This window comes from Terrapene carolina, unplaced genomic scaffold, assembly GCF_002925995.2.
Source record: "Terrapene carolina triunguis isolate 2854851 unplaced genomic scaffold, T_m_triunguis-2.0 Scaffold89, whole genome shotgun sequence".
Lineage (NCBI taxonomy): Eukaryota > Metazoa > Chordata > Testudines > Emydidae > Terrapene > Terrapene triunguis.
Window position 1 is genome coordinate 25,827,209 of NW_020664440.1, and position 24,915 is coordinate 25,852,123.

General features: G+C 45.8%; 1 protein-coding gene across 1 annotated transcript in view; it reads right to left on the bottom strand.

Moving 5' to 3' along the window:
- The window catches only part of CACNA2D3 (calcium voltage-gated channel auxiliary subunit alpha2delta 3), a 734,667-nt gene that overhangs the window by 413,369 nt on the left and 296,383 nt on the right, over nucleotides 1-24,915 (bottom strand). The window lies entirely within an intron of this gene.

A 24,915-nucleotide genomic window follows, 5' to 3' on the forward strand; every position in this document is an offset into this window, starting at 1 on the left:
GTTGCATGGGAGTAATGGAGGGCAACATTTGGCCTAGTATTATAAACCCAGAAACACTGTCCATGGAGAAATTAAAAAAAAATACATTCAGAGCTAGAGTCTTACTCACAATGTGTGTCTGGACAGGAGACTTAGGATGTAACAGCCCCTTTTACACAGTTATGTGGGCTACCCAGATAATAGGTCCAGGTGCAAAGGAGTAAGCAGGGCAATGTGGCCACTTACTCCCTTCAGAGAGCAGATGGAGCATTGGTTCCAGAATAGCTACTAAGTGAACAGAGTAGTTAAAGAAGCAAGGCAAGTTGGTGGTAATCCACTGATGGTATAGGCCAGTGGTGAGTAACTGCCCCCCAAAACCTGGGAGCAAGGAGGAAGTATGGGAAGAACTACCACTAAGATGTCTCCCTAAGTCAAAATGACTCTAGGGGATATGCCGGAAGTAGTGAATGTAGCTATCACACCATCCTTTCCTCATGGCTGTGCCAAAGGTCAGACTCTAGCCCTAAATAACTAAACAAGAGCAGCTGAATCAAGAAGTGTTAAAGAGTAGGGACTTTTATAGAAAAAAAAGCATGTGACTACTTAGCTCATCTTTGACATCTAGTTGCTGTGGTGACATTCCTTCAGTACAGAGAACAAACAACTGGGAAGCTAATGTCATTTGCAAGAACAAAGCAGTGATCGTAAGAAAGACTGGAAATAGGATCTGACACACAGGATTTGAGCAAAGCCAGATGCAACCAGCAGAGAATTCTGTGCATCTTTGTACCACAGCCAGTCAGAATTAAAAGAAAGAAATGTGGGATGATAGGAAACTCTCTGCAATCTTGATTAAATCTGTAGGTATAAGGAAGGTCTTTTCAAGGAATGAACAATGGAAGTGCTTTAACATGGGAACTCCACCACCAGCAATCACACACATCTTTATCTGAGCAGAGACTGCAGTTGGTAAAGCCAGAATGGTGGGAAACTGTGGATAGGGAGGCCATTACATGACACAATGGACCAGAGTTGCAGGAAATTAGGATTGAAAGCAGGGTAAAAGTGATTGGAAATAGCAGTGCTACAGAGAATACTGTTCTCCTGAATCAGACTGAAGAGCTACCAGCACTTCTGATAAAACCAAGTTACCTGCCTTTAAAAAGAAAGTTTTTATCTGAAAGTGTGAACATACCACAGTACTTCCTGTTCTGACCTGTGCTTGGATTTTGGAGAGACAGGCAAACTGGACAGAGGGGCCTATTTAGCTGGCTGCAGTAATCAAGAAAGACACTTTGGCAAAGATCCAAAGAAAAAGCCCATAAGATAGGGCTGGCAGGGTGGACACCAGAACCTCTGATGAACAAGGTGCTTTGAATATTCTGGACTTTGAAAACAATACTAATATAAGAACTAACTAGGGAGCCAAAAACCAAACAGAAAAGAAATCTAGAAGAACAAGAATAACTACCCTGGCCTTCCCCATCCAAGCTGCATAAAAGTTCTCAACCAGTATCTCCCTTAGTCTATCATGCCCTTCCCGCTGTTGATATATGCCCTACAGAAACAAAGGAACATCAGGGTACAGAGGTATTAGGGTGTGCTTTTGCCTTCTTGTTCACTCTGGTTAGTTGAGATGATTTCAGACACGTGTGTGTAATTAGCTGAAGGCCGGAGTACCCAACTGCCTCATGAATGTGCCAAGCAACAGTTGACTGCTGATTGGCCAATGGAGATTCCAATTTACCTACATCTACATGAGGGATGATGATTGAGACTTTATAATTTTCAGAGAGACAGGAAGAAGAACAAAATATCATTGTACCAGTCGCTACCAGGAGAAGGGCTCTGACATGGAATACATTTTAGTTAAATCATCAAACTGAGATGCTATTCATGAGTTAGTAATTATGTTTTGCAATTCCCATTGAGTTATATGTTGATGTAGCCTTAAGTATCAGGTATTTTGCAAGAAAAGTGGAGGAAGTTTATAGATTATTCCCTTTATACTTATAAAATCTGTAATTTGTATTTCTATCAATGAAAGAAGTTCAACATTTCTATTTTTTGTACTTTGCTGCAGCTGTCTGCATTACTTGTATAGTTCAGGTATTACTATAACTTTGTTCCTGGTAGCACCCAAAGTGTGTGAGGCATTGTCCCAACAGAAAGAAGGCACAGACCCTGTCTAAGAGTTTACAATCTAAAGACAGAGTTTAGGAGGAGAGGTTTCAACATATAAATCCAGTGTTCATCAAGGTGGTACTTGGCCATATCTATTTTTAATAATCCCCAGCATGCCATATTTCCAACAGCATGTCCAAGAAAGATTATCAAGCATAGAAGTTAACAAAACTGCATACTACAGTGATAGGCAAGATTTTATTTCTCAATTTCACACCTTGCAGGAAGGGATTTTTACATATCTGCCAGTTGTAGATTATAATCTTTGTGCATCACTTGGAGAATGAATTTTTTTATTCTAATATTCTAGAAAATAGATAATTTTGGTTTGACAGCCACTTGGAAGGAGTTGATAGGAAGTATGACTGAATGATATTCATAGCTTCTTTTAAGTGGCAAATTGAAAAAACCTACTTAATCAAAAAATGGCTGTGGTTCATCACATTTCAATATCTTTTTGAGAAGGCTCTATTACACTTAGAAGATTTTTTTTCCTATGCAAGCAGAACTTTTGATTACGGCCTGCATTTATCAATTTGTAGTGAATAAACACGTCTTTTAGCATGCCATTGAACACCTTGCTATGGAAATGCCATTTGACATAGGTGATGTTCTCTTCCTGGGCTATAAAGAGTTCAAGGGAAAACTTAAATCTGATTCTGTAAAGTCCAAGTTTGCAATCCACAGTTGCCAAGTTTCTGGTGCTGAAAGAAGCAAACGGGTAAGTCATGGGTCTAATAGAAATGTGCATGTCCTGTAACAAACAGAAGCCAAGTTAGTTAACTAGTTGAGGGGCTGAACTTCAAAGAAGTGACTATTTGTATATATATATATATATATATATATATATATATATATATTTGTAATTCCTCAGTATCCAACTTATTTTATGTTGTATTCTGGTCCCTTAGTTAATCTCATGCATTGCACAGTAACATACTCTTTCCAAATTTGTGATGTAGATGTGATGACTATGAGTTCATTTCACATATGCCACCATTCAGTGTTCACAAGGTAACAACTTTCAGTGTTCTATTTCTGTATCCTTATGTAGTGCATAAAAATAAGTCCCACTGATCCTAATGGAAAGAGTGCATGCATATGGAGAGGAATGCAGAGCTTGTTTGATATTTTTGTTACTAAAATAATCAAGTTCAGAATTGCTCCAGGCCATATTGCATCCTCACCATTTTCACTTTTTTCATGGTGTTAAATGATGTGGTTGATCATGAGTGAAGATAGGAAATATCCACAAGCGAAGAGATAAAGCCCAGGAAAAGAATACTGAAGAAAGGGAATGTAAAATTGACTGTCATAAAAATGTTCAGAAGATACAAACTGGTTTAGTGTACTTTTAACATCCTGCAAGTGATACAGGATGGCAGAGACAAGGATGTGGCAAGGGAGACAGTATGGATGTTATATAGACAATCACGTCCCGCCTAGTGATCTGGAAGGTAGAGATAAATGCCCATTCCTGGACAAGAGCATCTTAAGCTTATATTGATGGCCAGACCAAATTGGCTGATGATATTGGAAGAATATCAGATATGGTATCTCCTCATGGAAAGCAGCAAACCTGGACAAAAACTAAATTAAATTACCACATCAGAAAATATAGAAGAACATTTTAAATTTACTTGTTCCTGTAACTTGTTTAGATTAGAGTCTGGCAAATGGATTTTTTAAAATCATTTTCACAAATGCTTTTATATAAATATATTGTTTATAGGAATTTGTTACTGTAATTGAGTCAAACTTACAACAGAAAGATTGTTGCTATTTAAATAAGTTTCCAGTCAATGGTATGTAACTAGTCTCAGTAAAATACCACCGTATTAGCTGGTACAGTTTGATTGGTTAGAGTTTGATTGGCTGTAATTAATCAGGACTTCTGAATCTTTTTCTCCACACTATTCAACATTTTATATTACATCCATGAGCCACATAGTTGTTAAAAAACTGACAGCACAGCTTCAGACTCTCAGCAACATATTGTTTGCCTTATGTTTGTCAGTTGAGTCAACATAAAGCATATCTCCTGTTGACAGAAATGCTTAGAAGTATTCATGGACTGTACCATCCATCATAGAAAAATACTCTGTAGTTATGGAAAGCACAGATAAAAATCGCTTCCTACACCCTGTAAAAGCTCAAACCAGCCTCTACATCAAAGAGGGATTTATTTAAAGAAAAATTAGGACTGCACTAAATTGCTACAGTATGGCGTCATTGTGCATCCTCCTCAAGGCAGTAGACCAATTCCCTGGATTCAGTAAATGCTGGATGGTTAATCAGACCAAACCGGATTTTTTCCCTCTTTTGATCAGTTTTATGAATTGTCCTGGATGCCACTGGAAGAAAGACAAGACACCAGAATGTGGTTTTAACTAGCCAGCAACTTTATTAACTTAACACATCTGGGTAACTATCCAGCAATAGCTAGATCAATGCAGGTCTTCCTTCCTTCTGTAATCCATACCACCTGAAGGAGGGCTATCCTCAGCTCCTCCCCCTCTATACCTCTTACTTGGTCCCATCGCCTTTCCCTCATACAAGGGTTGAGCGTATGGGGAAAGGCAGCCAGCACAAGACCCCAGCAAGGCTCAATATCCAGTCTTACTACTCTAACCCCAAGGCTGTGAAGAGGGAAGGAGCTGTTGCTCTCAGGTGCAGACAGCACTCCAGGGAGGGAAAAGGCCCCTGCCTTTGGGTGTGCAAGAGCCAATGGTCTTCCATTGCACCTTTCTATCCACTCAGTTAGCCAAGAAGTCCCTCTCCTCCCCTCCCCTAAGCCTACCAAGAAGCTGTGTGGCCATGAAGACAGGAGAAAGATGGGGGGACAATTCTTAAAGGGGGCCGAAGGTTTTCTCTTTACTGCTGGCTCAGACAAAGCCTACTCACCACTGAGGCTGCAGCGGTGAGGGTGGTGGCGGTACTTGTACACTCAAAGATTTCTTTTTCATTAAAAATGGTTACCCTGGCATTCAGAGAGTTGCTATATTTTAACTGGTAATTATTAAGGGTTTTAAATGATAACCTTTTATTTTACTTTTTCATCACTATATTCTGATCATTCTGGTGAGTTGAACTGTTCAACAATTCATATCTAATTGTTACTCGGAGAGAGCACCTTCTCCAATGAGATTCATTAATACTCATTTTCGGAGTGATAATAAGATTGGCATCAACTTGTCAATGGATTCCCCTGGATTATTTTTACTACCAGTAAATTTAGAAAACAAATACTAGGCTTGGATTTTCAAAGGCTCCAAAGAGAGGTAGGAGCCCAACTCTCACTGACTTCCAAACATTTGAAAATCCTACCCTAAATGGATTTGTAGTGAGATGCCATTTTGTAACCCAATGGTACCAGCATATTATTTTCTCTAAAATGATGAATTGTAATCAGTGATACTCCCAGGCAACTTTGCATAGATGCCACTTTCATAGTTCTTCTGATATCAGAACTTAAGTCCAAACTTACAGGTACATTTTGATGACCATTCATTCAACAAATTTTTTTATGAACTGTCTAGGCCAACTTTCAAAACATGGACAACGTTTGTGCTTAAAAATAAAAAGATTCTCTTTTTCAGCATTAATCAAGAATAGCACACAATTTATATGTTTCCTTATTACATTAACTACCACAAATGAGTTTTGCAGCTTACCAGGTACCACCCCATTTCCCCCCCACCCTCCCCTGAAAAAAAAGTGTAAGGGAGAAAATGAATGATTAAATTTATATGTATTTTACATTTTAGCATTTAGATACCGCATATTTTAGAAACTATGAAGCAGCTGAAATTGGAGCTATGACCAAGTGAAAATCTGAAGGACAAATATTCATTACTTACATCGGCCACAAAGATACAGGTAACTTTACAATTACATAGTAAGACAAGGCCCTGACCATAAGAGCTGGCCGTCTTCAGAATAAACATGTTGTACTTGATTAAAGAGCAAAATTATAAAACACTACTACCCAAATTAGGAAGCATTAGTGAACCACTTTCCCCGATTTCTTATTCCAGTGGTGGATGCACTGAATGCACATTTAAATGTACAAGAGTTCTGAGAAACTGAAGTAAAGCAAAATTTGGCTTGTTTTTTTTTGGGTGTGTGAGCATGGGTGCTTGTTTTGGGTTTGTTTGTTTTTCCCCTTACCGCTTGGCTGACACTGCTGATGCCTTTGCAAATAAGGGTATCTGAATCAAGCTGCCAGTAGATGGCATGGACTATATTATCTGCCTACGTACAGAACTGTCACTTTTTAAAAAAAACAAATGAAAAGATTTGTGGCCCAAAAGGTTTTTTTTCAAATCACACAGTATCCTCTGAAGCTTGTCTTAGGTGATCTAAGGGATAGCAATATCATTCACATGTACTGGTCGTCTTTAAGTTAATGTCAGACACAATTATAGAGAAAAGTAAAAGGAGAAATTTATTAAGTCTGAATAATTCTGATGTCTCAACATTTAAAACAAATCTCTGTAAACAGTGTGCTAAAAGTCTGCATAATTTTCATAATCTATAAAAGAGAAAATCAAAACACAGCTCTGTGTTATAAAGCCAAATTGGAGAGCAACCTTCCAGCTTTACTGAGAGATTGTGAAGATATTCTGTGCTGTATTTTGACAATGTTCCATTAAAATCAGTAATTGATTCTAACATGTTTACATTTCATTGCTGTAGAGCAAACTTCACCAATACAACGGAGTGCATCACATTTGGATGGGGTAGTCAATAGCTCAGATTTCTAAAGAATGACAGACTCATGTGAATACATCTCAGCTCATCCTGAAGGGCTGGTTTTTTAATACATGTTGAGCAACAAGTAAAAATGCATGGGAATGCTTTAAAGTGGCCACTTAAATCAGAAAGTCATTTACTGGAGATGGTCATTAGAACAGATTTCACTGTACGTGAAGGCATTTAAATGTTGCTGTTATGTATAATGTGATAAATTCTGCTCTCCTTCACACTGATCAAAATTTCAGTTCAGGTCACTTTTATTGAACTTTTATTAAACTCATAAGCAGTTTGGCCAATTTTCTTCAAACTTTGTTGAAAAATTCACCTGGGCCAAAAGTGAAAATTAATGTTAATAGTTATAGGGGAGCAATGAAGAGAGCCCCAAAAATGAGTCAATGTGCATGTGCAAATCCAAGTTGAGTGTGTAACACTGGGGCTTTCCCTCATCGCCGCAAGTATGCCACTTTCAAATGTGCACATGTGAAATTGTTTGCAGTGTTGCTGTATCTATGTTGATCTCAGGTTATGAGAGAGACAAGGTAGGTGAACTAATATCGTTTATTGGACCAATTTCTGTTAGTGAAAGAGACAGGATTTCAAGCTTACACAGAGTTTACACAACCTGAAGAATCTCTCTTTGGGTATGTCTACACTGAGATTAAAAATACCACAGCACCGCGTCTCAGAACCCAGGTCAGCTGACTCACACCTGTGGGGCTCGAGCTGCAGGGATAAAAATAGCAGTATAGATGTTTGGGCTCAGAGTGGAGCCTGGGCTCTGAGACTCTCCCCCCCACACCCCCTCGTGGGATCTCAAAGCCCAGGCTCCAGCCTGAGCCCAAATGTCTACACTGCTATTTTATATCCCCCCAGCCTGAGCCCAATACAGCTGACCAGGGCCAGCTGCAGCCATGCTGCGGGTCTTTTATTGCAGTGAACACATCCCCTTTTTAAGCTCAAAAGCTTGTCTCTTTCACCAACAGAAGTTGGTCCAATAAAAGATATGACCTCCCCCACCATGTCTGTCACATATGAAATGTCTATCACATCTTGGTCATCATCAGTGATTCAACACAGGACCTCCAGGATTAAAGCATGAACCTCTACAGCTTCAGTTTAAGATACAATGCCCTAATTTTACAAAACACTCAACCACGTGCTTAAGTCCATCCCTTAAGCAAATAAAAGACAGTTACCTTTTCCATAACTGGTGTTCTTTGAGATGTGTTGCTTGTGTCTATTTCACAACAGGTTTGCATGCTCACCATGTGCACCGGTGCTGGCAGTTTTTCCCCTAGCAGTACCCGTAGGGAAGTGCCCCAGCGACCCCTGGAGTGGCGCCTCCATGGCACGGTATAAGGGGTGCTGCGCGCTCCCCCCACCCTCAGTTCCTTCTTGCCAGACAACTCTGACAGAGGGGAAAGAGGGCGAGGTGTGGAATAGACATGAGCAAAACATCTTGAAGAACGCCAGTTATGGAAAAGGTAACTGTCTTTTCTTCTTCGAGTGATTGCTCATGTGTATTCCACAATAGGTGATTCCAAGCTATATTTGTTGGAGGTGGGTAGGAGTTACGAGTTCCCAGGATGCAGTACCGCCCTGCCGAACCCGGCGTCATCCCTAGTTTGGGAGATGATCGCATAATGCAAGGTGAACATGTGAACTGAAGACCATGTGGCAGCCCTACAATGTCCTGAATGGGGACATGGGCTAAAAAGTCTAAAAGCCGACGAGGCTTGCGCCCTAGTTGAGTGTACCCTCACAATCTAGGGTGGAGGGATTCCCGCCAGATCATAACAGATATGGATGCCCAAGGTGATCCAGTTGGAGAGCCACTGAGTGGAGATCGGCCAACCCCTCATGCGTTCGGCCAAGGCGATGAAAAGCTGCAAAGACTTCTTGAATGGCTTAGTCCATTCCGGGTAAAAAGCCAGAGCCCATCTCACATTCAGATTATGAAGGCGGCGCTCCTCGCTGGATGCATGGGGCTTGGGGCAGAGGACCAGCAGGAAGATGTCCTGACCCACGTGGTAGGTTGAAACTACCTTCGGGAGGAACGAAGGATGCGGTCGGAGCTGGACCTTGACCTTATGGAACACCATGTACAGGGGCTTGGAGGTCAGGGCCCTGAGTTCCGAGACCCGTCTAGCAGACGTGATTGCCACCAGGAAGGCTACCTTCCATGAGAGGTGCGACCAGGAGCATGTAGCTAACAGCTCAAAGGGGGGACCCGTCAGCTGGACCAGCACCAAGTTCAGGTCCCACTGCGGAACTGGGGGCCTAACGTACGGGAAGAGATGATCCAATCCCTTAAGGAATCGGCCAGTCATAGCATGGGAGAATACCGTGTGCCCCTGCACTGGCGGGTAGAAGGCTGATATGGCCATCAAGTGCATCTTGACGGACAAGGGTGCCAGGCCTTGGGCTCTAAGATGAAGGAGATAGTCTAAAATGAGCTAGATCAGGGCAGCCACGGGGGAAATGCCCCGCTCAGCCGCCCATCGGGAAAATCGAGACCACTTCGCCAAGTAGACTCAACGCGTGGAGGGTCACCTACTTTCCATGAGGACACGGTGAACCCTTTCCGAGCACGTCCTCTCCTCCCAGCCTAACTATTGAGCAGCCATGCCATGAGGTGGAGTGCCGCTAGGTTGGGGTGGAGGAGGCAGCCCTGGTCCTGGGAGAGCAGGTCTGGGCGGGGCGGGAATGGCCATGGAGGGGCGACCGCCAGGCTCGTGAGGGTCCCGTACCAATGTTGCCTGGGCCACACTGGGGCAATCAGGAGGACCCGGGCCCTGACCATCTTTATCTTTTCCAGTACCTTGCCGATCAGTGGGATCAGGGGTAAGGCATAGAGAAACTGGCCTGACCAGGATAGGAGGAAGGCATCAGAGATAGTGCCCATTCTTAACCCCCCCACCTCGGAGCAGAACCGGGGACACCGGCGGTTCTGCTGAGTTGCAAACAGGTCCACCGGGGGAGTTCCCCACTCTTGGAAAAGTCTGTGCACCACCTCTGGGTGTAGAGACCACTCATGCTGAGAGGAGAAGTCTTGGCTCAGTCGATCATCCTGCGAGTTCCGGGCGCCCAGTAGGTGGTGGGCCTGTAGGCAAATGTCATGGGCTATACAGAAGTCCAACAGCCTGAGAGCTTCCTGGCAGATGGCAGAGGAGTGGGCCCCGCCTTGCCTGTTGATGTAAAACATCGAGGCCGTGTTGTCTGTGAGAACCCTGACCACTCTGCCCTCCAGGTGCGAGTGGAAGGCCATGCACGCCAGCCGGACCGCCCTGTGTCTCTTGATGTTTATATGCAGGGCAAGGTCCTGTGCAGACCATAGACCTTGGGTCTGAACGTTCCCCGCATAGGCTCCCCACCCCAGGTCCAAAGCGTCGGACACCAGCTCCACCGATGGGGGCTTGCCCCTGAACGGGACCCCACGGAGCATGTTCTCCGGGGAGGACCACCATTGTAGGGAGGCAATCACCGGCTCAGACACAGTGAGGACCTTGTCCATCCTGTCTCTGGCCTGGGAGAACACCAAGGCCAACCAGAAGGGGAGGGGCCTCATCCTGAGTCTGGCGTGGCGAACCACATACGTGCACGCCAACATGTGACCCAGGAGCTGGAGACACGCTCTGGCCGTCGTCACTGGAAACCTTGTGACTGTGTCGATGAGCCCTTTCAGGGTCTCAAACCTGTCCGGTGGGAGGGAGGCCCTGGCCAACATGGCATCCAGGACTGCCCCGATAAACTATATGCGCTGTATCGGGACTAACGTGGATTTGGTGTCATTCACCAACAGGCCCAGAGTGGCGCACGTGGACAGGAGGAATGCCACGTGATACCGCACCTGCGACCGGGAGCTGTCCTTGACCAGCCAGTCATCCAGATAAGGGAAGATCTGGACCCCATGATGTCTGAGGTAGGTCCACCACCACAGACAAGCACTTTGTGAATATCCTGGGAGCAGTGGACAGGCCAAACGGAAGGACCATAAATTGGTGGTGTTCCTGCCCAACCGTGAAACGGAGGAAGCGCCTGTGCCCCTCAAATATATGGATGTGGAAGTATGTGTCCTGCAGATCGAGGGCGGCGTACCAGTCTCCGGGATCCAGAGAGGGGATGATGGAGGCCAAAGAGACCATGCGGAACTTGAGCTTTACCATATACTGATTCAGGCCTCACAGGTCCAGGATGGGCCTGAGCCCCCCTTTTGCCTTTGGGATAAGGAAATAGCGGGAGTAGTACCCCTTGTGTTTGAACTCCGCTGACACCATTTCCACTGCCCCTAAGCCAAGGAGCTGCCCCACCTTCTGCTCGAACAGGGCCTCATGAGAGGGGTCCCGCTGGAGGGACGGGGGCGGAGGGTGGTTGGGTGGAGTAGAGGTAAATTGGAGGATGTAACCCCGGGAGATGGTGTTGGGAACCAACGATCCAAGGTAAGCCGCGACCACTCCAGGAGAAAAGCACACAACCAGTTGGAGAAGGGAAGCTTTATTGCGGGTGGATCCCTGATGTGAACTGGTAGGTTGCCCCCGGGCTTCCCGTCAAAACTCCCATTTCTCCCCACTGTTTGCCCTTGTAGGACCCAGGCTGGGGGGCAGACAGGGACTGCCTCTGCGGGCATTTCTTATAGTCCCTCAACTTTTTATAAGGGGGCTCGTATTTAGAGTGAGTGGCATGGATGGGAGCCTGCTGAGGCTTAAATGTAGGTCTAGCTGGAGCTGGAACATAGAGGCCAAGAGTCTTAAGCATAGTGTGGGAGTCTTTCAGGCCATGCAGTGTTATGTCCGTCTGTTCCACAAACAAAGGCTTGCCGTCAAACGGGAGGTCCTGCAAGGAGTTCTGCACCTCACTGGACAGCCCAGACAGCAGGAGCCACAACGCCCTTCTCATGGACACCGCGGAGACCATGGACCATGCAGTTGTGTCCGCCGCATCCAACGCTGCCTGCAGGGTTGCCCTGGCAGCCGCTGTACCCTCCTCCACCAGAGCTTTCAACTCCTTCCTGTCACGCTCCTGGAGGGAGTCCTCGAATTTGGGCAGAGAGCCCCACAGATTGAATTCATACCAAGTCAGGAGAGCCTGATGGTTCGCCACCTGTAACTGGAAACTCGAGGACGAATAAATTTTCCTCCCAAATAAATCCAGTCTCCTTGAATCTTTATTTTTCAGAGTAGGGGCTGGTTGGCCCTGCTGCTCCCTGTGGTTGACTGACTCGACCACCAGTTAGGGGCAGGGTGGGTGTATAGATATTCATGCCCCTTGGCGGGCACAAAGTACTTGCGTTCCTCTCTCTTTGAGATGGGGGGCAAGGAGGCCGGGGTTTACCACAATGGATTTGAAATTTTTGCCACCCCTTCATGGAGTGGCAGGGCCACCCTGCCCAGTACCGAGGCGGATAGGACGTTGAATAGGGAGTCTAAGGGCTTCTCCACCTCCTTTGCCTGAAGATTGAGGCTTGATGCCACCCTTTTCAATAGCTCTTGGTGGGCGTTAGAGTCCTCCTGCGGGCCGGAACGAGGAGGGGCTGTAATTGCCTCATCAGGGGAGGGTGAGGAGGCAGGTGCGGTACTTTGCATGTCCACCGGCACCGGAGGATCCACCACTTGGTCGCTCTTTGGGCCCGGCACCAAAGATGCACATCTCACCGACTCCTTCCTTGGAGACTAGGAGAGGGAGGCCGACAGCCGTTCCGAGGCTCCGGCCACCGAGCGAGCCCTCACCGGGGGCTGTGTCGGGGGCCATGGGGCACACTAGTTCCACTGTGCCGGCCACAGAGCCTGGTGCCACTGCACCTGCTGTAGCACCGGTCCGAGCAGGCTGTTCAGCTTGGCTGGCCTGTCCCATCGATCAACGACTACGAAGGGAGGCCGGGCTGGCGTACGACTTGCTGCTGTCCCTGGACCGGGAGGAGCGGCAGCACCGGGAACAGTGCCAACCACAAGACCATGATCCTGATGTGGAGGAACGGTACTGCCAGTAGCAGCTGCTCCATGATCGGCTCCGGCAGGCGGATCCATGACGGCGAGGTGACGGTGATCGATACCCGGGGCTGCGGGAGCAGTGCTGTGGCGGGGTCCTGGAGCGAGATGACGAATGGGAATGGTGTTGACGTTCGTTTCACAACTGGCTACAATAACCCCTCAGAGACGAGGACTTTCGGCGGCATTTGCCTCGGTCTCAACGGTGTCCACTCCTCAAGGCGGAGCAGTGCCTGGAGTCTCTGTCAGTCAGAACCCAGCCAGACAACCTGGTGGGGGTCAACGGCAACCTGCGTGGACTTCGCACAGGATGGTCGCTGAGCAGCGAACGGCATCGGGAACTTTCCCTCAACCGTGAGCGATACTGAGCCGGGGGCGACTGTGGAGATCCTAGCGGCAGTTTGCCTCTGGACCGTGGAGCCACGTTGGCGGTGCCCCTGGTACTTGCATGGACAAAATGTCCTGGACCGCTTGCAGGGCCTCTGGCGTGCAGGGTATCTGGACATCCAGGAAAGCCTGCTCCGAATGGGCCTGGCTACTCCGCTCGACCTGAGTCGGAGGCCTAGAGGCTGATGGGGACCGAGGACTGCCCAACATGGGTCTAGCCTCTCCCCCGGTTTTGCTCCAGTGCTGCGACAGAAAAGGCCTCTTCTTAGCCTTCTTGGCATGCGCCACGGATGGGGAGCAGTGCCGACTGGTAGATGGCCCCAGGGGGTCTCCACGCACCGACACCGCAGTACCCGGTGCCAACTCGGAGCGGCGCGCCGGAGTCAGGGTCAACACCAACTCCATCAGGATGGCTCGGAGCTGATCGTCTCTTTCTCTCTTGGTCCGAGGCTTGAACGACTTGCAAATCTTGCAGCGAATGCTGAGATGGGTTTCACCCAAACAGTGTAAACAGTCCACATGCGGATCACTCACTGGTATCGGTCACCTACAAGTGTCTCACGACTTAAAACCTGGGGCATGCCCTGGCCCGGGCGCACTAAACTAAACTAAAACTAATCAAACTACTTTAACTACAGGTACTACTACGCTGAACAAACAAGAGTTCTGGAGGAGAGCTGCAGACAAGCTGGAGCAGAGCAGTTCCGAAGCACCTTCACTGGCAGCAAGAAGGAACTGAGGGTGGGGGGAGCGTGCAGCGCCCCTTATACGTGCCATGGAGGCGCCACTCCAGTGGTCACTAGGGGCGCTCTCCTAGGGGTACTGCTAGAGGAAAAACTTCCAGCACCGGTGCACGTTGCGAGCACTCACACCAATTGTGGAATACACATGAGCAATCACTCGAAGAAGAACTTTAATGTCAATGGGACCAAACATTTGCTTAAAGTTAAACTGATGTGTTTTGCTGAATAGAGGCCTTAGACTTATATCCTCTGTGAATTGAGCACTGAGGAGGACACATAGCACACACTAAGTAATGGGCTGCATGTGCATTATTTGAAAAATTGTGTCAAGGGATATAATGGAATCCTGGCTGAAACTAATTGGGGAGTGATGACTATAGATTCATAATACTGTGCTTCAAAGTATTATTGCATAAAAGTGTTTTCACTCGCACACTTGCTGTAGAAAGATGTGTTCCAAAATGCGAATAGAAACATATTTAAAATAAATAGGCAAACAGCGAACCGAGCAGTCAGATTTTTGAAATCTGTATTTTATCTGATACTAAGTAGCTTTGGACTCCCCTCCATCCCAATTTCTTACTGTAAGTATATTTAACACAGAACAAAACAGCTCAATAGATAACTAAGTTTTGCAGCGCTATAAAGCACATTAATTCCATTGCCAACTGTGCTAATTGAATGAAAGTTTATCCTCTAGGAAATATTTCTGCATTATAAAACTCAGTGAGTCAGACAAGGTTGCATATAGTGAACTGGAAATGTGTGAAAAGAAAATCTTCCATTAACTTAAATCAACTTAGTTAAGCCTACTTGCTTTCTGTTGCTAAGAAAAATTACACTTTTCACTTGTAGTATCTATTTAGTTATTTCATCAAACTTCTTGTAACTAAGCCCTGGTCTACACTACGGGGTTAGGTCGAATTTAGCCGCGTTAGGTCGATTTTATAATGAATGCGTCTACACAACCAACCCAGTTCCGTCGACCTAAAGGGCTCTTAAAATTGGCTTCTGTACTCCTCCTCGGCAAAGGTAGTAGTGCTGAAATCGACCTTGCTGGGTCAAATTTGGAGTAGTGCAGACGCAATTCGATGTTATTGGCCTCCGGGAGCTATCCCAGAGTGCTCCAATGTGACCACTCTGGACAGCACTCCCAACGCCGATGCACTAGCCAGGTACACAGGAAATTTTGAATTTCATTTCCTGTTTGGTCAGCGTGGCAAGCTCAGCAGCACAGGTGACCATGCAGTCCCCCCACAATCGCAAACGAGCTCCAGCATGGACCGAACGAGAGACACTGGATCTGATTGCTGTATGGGGAGATGAATCTGTGCAGGCAGAACTCTGATCAAAAAGAAGAAATGCTAATATATATGCCAAAATTGCACAGGGCATGATGGACAGAGGCTACAACAGGGACACACAGCAGTGCCGCGTGAAAGTTAAGGAGCTCAGGCCAGTATACCAAAAGACAAAGGAAGCAAACGGTTGCTCTGGGACAGAGCTGCATATATGCCGCTTCTATGATCAGCTGCATGGCATTCTGGGGGGGGGACCCTACCACTATCCCACCACTGTCTGTGGACACCTGCAAGGGGAGAGTCTCACGCAACAGGGAGGAGGATTTTGTGGATGAAGAAGAGGAGGAGGAGAATGTGCAGCTGGCAAGCGGTGAATCCATTCTCCTCGGCAGCCGGGAGCTTTTCATCACCCTGGAGCCAATACCCTCCAAAGCGGGATCCCCGACCCTGAAGGCAGAGAAGGCACCTCTGGTGAGTGCACATTTGTAACTACAGTACAGGGTTTAAAAGCAACAGTGTCTAATGTTTGATTTGCCATGAAGACTTGGGATGCATTCACGGCCAGTACAGCTACTGGAAAAGTCTGTTAACATGTCTGGGGATGGAGCAGTAATCCTCCAGGGACATCTCCACGAATCTCTCCTTGAGGTACTCTGAAAGCCTTTGCAGAAGGTTTCTGGGGAGGGCTGTCTTATTTCGTCCTCCACGGTAGGACACTTTACCGCTCCAAGCCAGTAGCAAGTAGTCTGGAATCATTGCAGCACAAAGCATGGCAGCGAATGGAGGGAGGTCACCAGTGGGGTTCCTCAAGGTTCGGTTTTGGGTCCGATTTTATTTAATCTATTTATTACTGACCTCGGAACCGAATGTAGGAGTGGGCTGATAAAGTTTGCGGATGACACAAAGTTGGGAGGTATTGCCAATTCGGAGAAGGATCGGGATATCCTGCAGGGAGACTTGGATGACCTTGTAAATTGGAGTAATAGTAATAGGATGAAATTTAATAGTGAGAAGTGTAAGGTGATGCATTTAGGGATGACTAACAAGAATTTTAGTTATAAGCTGGGGACGCATCGGTTGGAAGTAACGGAGGAGGAGAAGGACCTCGGAGTCCTGGTTGACCGCAGGATGACTATGAGTCGGCAATGCGACGTGGCTGTGAAAAAAGCTAATGCGATCTTGGGATGCATTAGGCGAGGTATTTCTAGTAGGGACAAGGAGATGCTGCTTCCGTTATACAAGGCGCTGGTGAGACCTCATTTGGAGTACTGTGTGCAGTTCTGGTCTCCTATGTTTAAAAAGGATGAACTCAAACTGGAACGGGTACAGAGAAGGGCCACTAGGATGATCCGAGGAATGGAAAACCTTTCCTATGAAAGGAGACTCGAGGAGCTCGGTTTGTTTAGCCTAACCAAAAGAAGGCTGAGGGGAGATATGATTGCTCTCTTTAAATATATCAGAGGGATAAATACCAGGGAGGGAGAGGAATTATTTCAGCTCAGTACCAATGTGGACACGAGAACAAATGGATATAAACTGGCCGTGGGGAAGTTTAGGCTTGAAATTAGACGAAGGTTTCTAACCGTCAGAGGGGTGAAATTTTGGAACAGCCTTCCGAGGGAAACGGTGGGGGCAAAAGACCTCTCTGGCTTCAAGATTAGGCTAGATAAGTTTATGGAGGGAATGGTTTGATGGGATAACATGATTTTAGTCAATTAGGCAATAACGTGCCATCGCTGGTAAAATGAGGGTCCAGCTGGAGAATCTTGCCTGTATGCTCGGGGTTCTACTGATCACCATATTTGGGGTCGGGAAGGAATTTTCCTCCAGGGTAGATTGGCAGAGGCCCTGGAGGTTTTTCGCCTTCCTCCGCAGCATGGGGCAGGGGTCGCAAGCTGGAGGATTCTCTGCGACTTGAAGTCTTTAAATCACGATCTGGAGACTTCAACAGCTGAGTTAAGGGAAAGTAGGTGGGTCAGCTTTTGTGGCCTGCATCATGCGGGAGGTCAGACTAGATGACCATAATGGTCCCTTCTGACCTTAAAGTCTATGAGTCTATGAATGGTCCTGGATTTTGGGCGCATTCAAGCAACATTTGGTCTATATCTTTCTGTGTTAGCCTCAGGAGAGTGATATCATTCATGGTCACCTGGTTGAAATAGGGGAATTTTTGTAAGGGAACAGTAAAAGGATCCCAGTCATACTGGGCTATTTGCGCTTGGCTAAAAGGGATCATCCCCGAGAATAGCCATACGGTGAAAACCGCAGCCCCTCCTTTTAAATGGCAAACCCAACCAGCATTGCTTGCTATGGAAAAGGAGGGCGCTGCAGTATGAAACCATACCCACATGTTATGAAGGCATTAGAAGCCAACCCCGTGTACTCTTTGGCTTACCATGGCTGCCAGGAAAGCAAATTCTGTTGTCCAGCTGTGTGTGATGTGTCACCATACCAGCAGGCACTCAATAGAAAAGGCAAAGTGCGACCTTGTACCTAAAGCACATGTGCTGTCTGTTGTGAATTGCTTGATTCACTGTGAAAGAGTCTCCCTTTTGTTCTCAGGAATGTATCATCTTAAATTTTACTCTCCCTTTTTATCCCCTCGCAGGTGCAAATGTTTCTATGATCCCCCTATCATCTCCGTCCCTGAGGTTATTGCAGATTAGAAGGTGAAAAAAACGCACTCGCGATGACATGTTTTCCGAGCTCATGCAGTCCTCCCGCACTGAAAGGGCACAGCGTAATGCATGGAAGCATTCAGTGGCAGAGTCCAGGAAAGCTTCAAGTGAGCGCAATGAGAAGAGGCCGGATGCGATGCTGAGGCTAATGGGGGAGCAAACGGAAATGCTCAGGTGTCTGGTGGAGCTGTAGGAAAGCCAACAAGAGCACAGACCGCCACTGCATCCACTGTATAACTGCCTGCCCTCCTCCCTAAGTTCCATATCTTCCTCACCCAGATGCCTAAGAACACGGGGGGGGTGGGGGGGGAGGCTCCGGGCACCCAGCCACTCCACTCCAGAGGTTGACCCAAGCAACAGAAGGCTTTCATTCAAACAGTTTTGATTTGTAGTGTGGCTACAATAAGCAATATGTCCTTGTCCTTCCCTCCTCCGCCACCCCACCCCACCCCACCCCACCCTGGCTACCTTGTCAGTTATCTCACTTTTTAAAAAATTAATAAAGAAAGAATGCATGGTTTCAAAACAATAGTGACTTTATTTCCTTTGCCAGCTGTGATCGAAGGAGGGAGGGTGGTTGACTTACAGGGAATTAAAATCAACAAAGGGGGTGGGTTTGCATCAAGGAGAAACACAAACAACTCTCACATGGTAGCCTGGCCAGTCATGAAACTGGTTTTCAAAGCCTCTCTGATGCGCAGCATGCCTAGCTGTGCTCTTCTAATCGCCCTGGTGTCTGGCTGCTCAAAATCGGCCGCCAGGCGATCTACCTCAACCTCCCACCCCGCCATAAACGTCTCCCCCTTACTCTCACAGATATTATGGAGCACACAGCAAGCAGCAATAACAATGGGAATATTGGTTACACTGAGGTCTAACCTAGTCAGCAAACAGCGCCAGCGAGCTTTTAAACGTCCAAAGGCACATTCTACCACTATTCTGCACTTGCTCAGCCTATAGTTGAACTGCTCCTTACTATTGTCCAGGCTGCCTGTGTATAGCTTCATGAGCCATGGGAGCAAGGGGTTGGCAGGGTCTCCAAGGATAACTATGGGCATTTCAACATTCCCCACCGTAATTTTCTGGTCTGGAAAGTAAGTCCTTTCTTGCAGCTGTTCAAACAGCCCGGCGTCCCTAAAGATGCGAGCGTCATGCACCTTTCCCGGCCATCCCATGTTGATGTTGGTGAAACGTCCCTTGTGATCCACCAGTGCTTGCAGCACCATTGAGAAGTATCCCTTGCGGTTTATGTACTGGCTGGCAAGGTGGTCCACTGCCAAGATAGGGATATCCGTTCCGTCTATCGCCCCACCACAGTTAGGGAACCCCATTGCAGCAAAGCCATCGACAAAGCCATCGACAAAGCCACATTTCCCAGAGTCACTACCCTTGATAGCAGAACGTCAGTGATTGCATTGGCTACTTGAATCACAGCAGTCCCCACAGTAGATTTGCCCACTCCAAACTGATCCCCAACTGACCGGTACCAGTCAGGCGTTGCAAGCTACCACAGGTCTATTGCCACTCGCTTCTCAACTGTCAGAGCAGCTCTCATCTTGGTATTCCTGCACTTCAGGGCAGGGGAAAGCAACTCACAGAGTTCCAGGAAAGTGGCCTTACGCATGCGAAAGTTTCGCAGCCACTGGGAATTATGCCATACCTTCAATACTATGCGGTCCCACCAGTCTGTGCTTGTTTGCCGGGCCCAGAATCAGTGTTCCACTGTATCAACCAGCCCCGCTGCCACCATGATGTCCCAACTGCCACATCCAGTGCTTTCAGGAATGTCTGTATCCATGTCCTCCTCACAATCGTCCTCGTGCTGCCATCTCTTAGCCAAGTTCTGCACATATTGCAGTATAATGCGCAAGGTGTTTACAATGCTCACAACAGCAGCGGTGAGCTGAGCGGGCTCCATACTTGCCATGCTAGGGCGTCTGCACGGGTAACCCAGGAAAAAAGGCGCAAAATGATTGTCTGCAGTTGCTTTCACGGAGGGAGGGAGGGAAGACTGACAACATGTACCCAAAACCACCTGCGACAATGTTTTTGCCCCATCAGGCACTGGGAGCTTAACCCAGAATTCCAATGGGCAGCAGAGACTGCAGGAACTGTGGGATAGCTGCCCACGGTGCACTGCTCCGTGAGTCGATGCTAGCCATGGTACTGAGGACGCGTTCCACCGACTTAATGCGCTTAGTGGGGACATACACAATCGACCGTATAAAACCGATTTCTAAAGATCAACTTCTATAAAATGGACCTAATTTCATAGTGTAGACATACCCTAAGTCTGTAACTTTAGGCATAGGCGCCGCCTCCGTGGGTGCTCTGGGGCTGGAGCACCCATGGGGAAAAATTGGTGGGTGCTCTGCATGCACCGGCAGCTCCCCGCCCTGCTCCCCCGCCGCAACTCACCTCCGCCTCCACTCCACCTCCACCTCCTCCCCTGAGAGTGCCGCCGGGTCCTATTTCTCCCCTCTCCCTCCCAGCGCTTGCGCCACGAAACAATAGAAGCCTCAGTTGGGAGAAGCTATAGCAAAGTCCAGACATCAGTACTGTGGTTTGGGAAGGAACTGTAAAGTCTGTGGGAAAGATTTCTATCTGAGTTGACACTGAACTGTTGTTAATAAACTAGACCCAAAGACGGTGGTATCCTGGAACCATGCAAGTCTTTGTGCATTCTTCAGGAAACTGGGTTGGGGAAACTGAGGTAGCAGACACATGACCAGATGGAAAAGCCAACCTCATTACAGTGTATTTAATTTTTTATACAACAAACTGTTCGTGCTTTAAAAATGTCTTTGTGATGATTTGCTTCCCTGTTTGGACCATGGCTAAAAATTACAGTGAATGCCATAAAGTGCATTTTTATAGTGAAGTCATTGTTTATACTGAACATATTTACTTAAAGCAGAGATTTAGTAAAGCCAGATTGTATTCTGAATGCTGCAGTGATCTGAAACCATTTGGGTCTGTCATTTTATTTCACCATAAAAGCACTTTATTATCTCTGTTCACTATCAGTCTGCTCAACTGTAGGTATGAGTTCACTCTCATTTGCCCCACAGTAAAGCTGAACAATTCCATTTAACTCAACAAGTCACACAGGTGTATACGTGGTATGAGAACATGATCAGGCCCATAATATCTTAAATGACAACCTTGGGACTCAAACTACTGTCTGCTGTCTCCCACAATTGGACATCAGACTCCTGCTGCTGAAACTGGTTTCTGAGAGATGTTACAGAGGTTGGTCCATATATTTGGCCTCTGGTAAAGTTGTTTTGTACCACTACAGTAGCACAAATGGGCCTTGAAGCAGTAATTAAGTAGCAGCTGAGGATCCCCCAGTTAGCTACCTGCTTCCCACCAACTGGCAAAGCAGGTGTACTGGGGAGGATACAGGGCCAGAGCACAATGCACTCCAACAATCCTGGCCAGGAGAGCTGCTCCATGGGGGTCACTATCAGCTCATGCAAGTTAAAGTAACCCTGAAGCTGCTCTAACTGACCATTTGGTTCCGGGAAGTCTTCAAGGATGGGGGAAGGAGAGATTGAGGGTGGAAAGGTGTCAAAAAGCCACCTATGCACCATTTCCCAAGGTGGCTTAGCACTGCTCTGACACACCTAAGTATCTGACTATTAGTGTTTCTAAAATACACAAGGGATGATTCTGATCTCACACTGGTTTTACGTAATTTATTCATTGTTTAAAATGGTACCTTATCTTGAGTCTTACGAAAACGTCTATCAATTCTTATATAATGACAGTTCAACTTCTATGCTTTTTAAACTGCTTGAAAAACAAAACATTATTGTAATCAGATACTTCCCAGCACCATTTCCTCAAACTTTTGCATTTTAAATAACCTCAGTACACCTGCAACCATGCCCAAACATTTAACTTTGCTCTCAGAAACAGAACACGAGTCTCTTGGTGAAACAGCTGAGCGCTGGAAGAGTGTTGTGTGTTTTATCATATAAATAAGCACACTAACATCCCACTTTGCTTCAGAACTCCTTCAGTTATATTCATTATAGGAATTCAGAAACATCAGTCTGTTCACCACAGCCCCATACTTGTACTGGCTTCACATTCTAAAGATCAATAGCTTTGCATTACAGTGGTGAAGATTCATATCTTGTTAATTAATGTACTCTGTTTGGTAAGACTAGTACACAGGAGACACAGGGAAAGAGAGACAGCTACCATCCAAGACCACAGTTGGTAATGGCACACTAATAATCAGACTAACCCTCACACCAATACAAAATTTAAGATCAGAAAGTTATACCAGAAAGAGAATATAGTTGTGCACAACTCCTATTATTTAGTAAGTGATTCCCCTGTTGCATATTTAAATGTACCTTTACAGTATGGATAGGTGCTCTTCACTCAGTCAAACGGCTTGTATATAAACTTACTTATATATATTTCCATGCTGGGCTGGGTTGTCTGTTTTTTTTAAAGCTGGTTGGGTGTTTTTCCTTAACCATTTTGCATATTGGCTTTTAGATTGTGAGCTCCTCACGAATGTAATGTGTCTTACCTGTGGTCTGTGAAGTGCTGTATAAATGTAGACTGCTATATATGAGCAGTCTGTAATATCTGAATAAGTGATAAGTTCTGCTGTGCTTATCGGCCTTCTGCCACTTGTGCCCACCCAACCAGACACTGATGGGAGCACTGCCCAATATCTCTGATGGTATCAAGGAATTCACAATCTGTACTAATATCAGTGGCATTCAGTGCTGGCAACTCTTCTGGTTTTATCACAAATCTCCTGATATTTGCTGTCTTGCTTTAAGTCCCAAGTCTGGGATTCATGGAATTACATGAAATCTCATCGTTTTCCATCCCAAGTAAATTTCTAGCCCTCATGGTTGCAGACAAAAGCTTGAAAATGTGAATTCTAAGGGTATGTCTGTACTGCAGTTAGACGCCCGGGCTGGCCCGGCCAGCTGACTCACGCTTCCGGGGCTCGGGCTAAGGGACTGTTTAATTGTGCTGTAGACATTCAGGCTCAGGCTGGAGCCCAGGCTCTAGGGCCCTGCAAGGTGGGAGGGTCCCAGAGCTTAGACTGCACACAAGCCCGAACGTCTACACCACAATTAAACAGCCCCTTAGCCCGAGCTCTACTGCAGTGTAGAAATACCATTTAGGCACAAACAACAGAGGTCAAATATTTTAAAACGTCCCCCAAATTTATTATTTTTAAATGTCTTATGATTTTTAAGCCAATCTCATTATTATTGGGGCTTGACTCATGATTTCAAATATTCTGGTTGGCAATACTGTGTGGTTTTGCCAATCGCCTATGAATCCAACAAAATGAGACATAAGACACAGCCGACCAAAGGACATTCTCTGTTATGCAGGTGCTTTGCTGGGAATCCATAACTATCCAGGGCCAATGCCTTAAGCCAATGGTTTGATTAAGCTATCGAGCACCATACCATTGTAATGGATAAACACGAGTATGGTGTGCCAAAAAGCCTAAGTATATGGATCACCTCTCTTTGCTGAGGGAATGTCAACGTGAACATCCAAGCTGGGTCTGTGTGTCTGTTTTAGGAAAATATCAGCAATAATCCAGATTTCAGCAGTTGGAAAAAATTTGAAAGATAAAAATAATGTTTCTGCAGCTGTACAAAGTGATTATTTTGGCTGGTTTGAATTAGGCAAAGTGGAGACAGGAATCATCATCATGGAGTTCCCTCATATATCTCTATAGGCAGATCCTGTATGAGTGGCCAAAACATGAGTTGACAGCCCAGTTGACTTAGACTTGAATGTGTAGTTCATTAGAGTCTGAAAAGTAGTTCTGTACAGAAAAGTACTGCATAATATTGAATAGGAAGAAGGTTCTCACATTTTAATAAAATCCCCTCAATTGCTCAGCCACTTAACTTCTCCCTACAAATATGACTAATTTAGCATTTCTAAATCCCTTTGCAACCATCACAATAATATTTCCTTTTTGATTTTCTTTTAATGAGGATTCAATATGAATATAGAAAGTCTGGAATGAGCTCATTTAGAGATAGGCACAATTAGAAAAATATTAGCACTTTTTAAAAGTGCAACAGAAATTATTTGATAGTTTTCAAAGCTTTTTCTAAATCTCTTTAAAATATTCCACTTCAATCATCTCACAAACCTTTAAATATTCTCTGTAAAGCTTTGTTATTTTGTGATCCCAAATTTAAACATTTCTCTACAATTTCTGAGTTCTCAGGCTTCTCTGTAGTGTGAATCACATCTTAGAAGAAAGGTTGCCTCATGAATCACTTCTCCTCTCAGTCCAAATTGTTTGGACTATCTCCCTTTTCATTTGCGATTACACAACATCTCTGCGTCAATTACCGCAATTGCTGACATGGAATTGTAGCATTTGGAAAGTATTGAATGCATTTTTAGCTGTCTTTTAACACAGTTTAAATGAGAAGCCAGCATCACGTGACCAGGCAGCTCTCCCTGGATCACTGACAAAGGCTCCAAAGACCACAGTTTGTAAACTTGTATGCTATAACTTAATACATTTCATCATTGGATTGGCCCAAAAAATTAAATTGATTGTTGCTCTATAATTGCAATAAGCAGACATAGAGACTGAATACTGATGACTGGACAACAAGGAATTCCAAAGGGAAAATGAAAACGAGCTGTTACGAGTTAGTTCGTACTCCTTATATTCAGGCTCAAACCACTTTGAGTTTGTTAGATCAGACATTTGTTAGGCATATACATTATGCACTACATGTCAAGTATACCACTCAGTATCAAGTGTGATAACTTATTAAAATTAACTTGCTGTACATGTCACCTAAGAGACAGCAGCAGCTGTAGTTATAAACAGCTGAGAGTTTTCTTACCTGCTTGATGGTTTTACACTCTG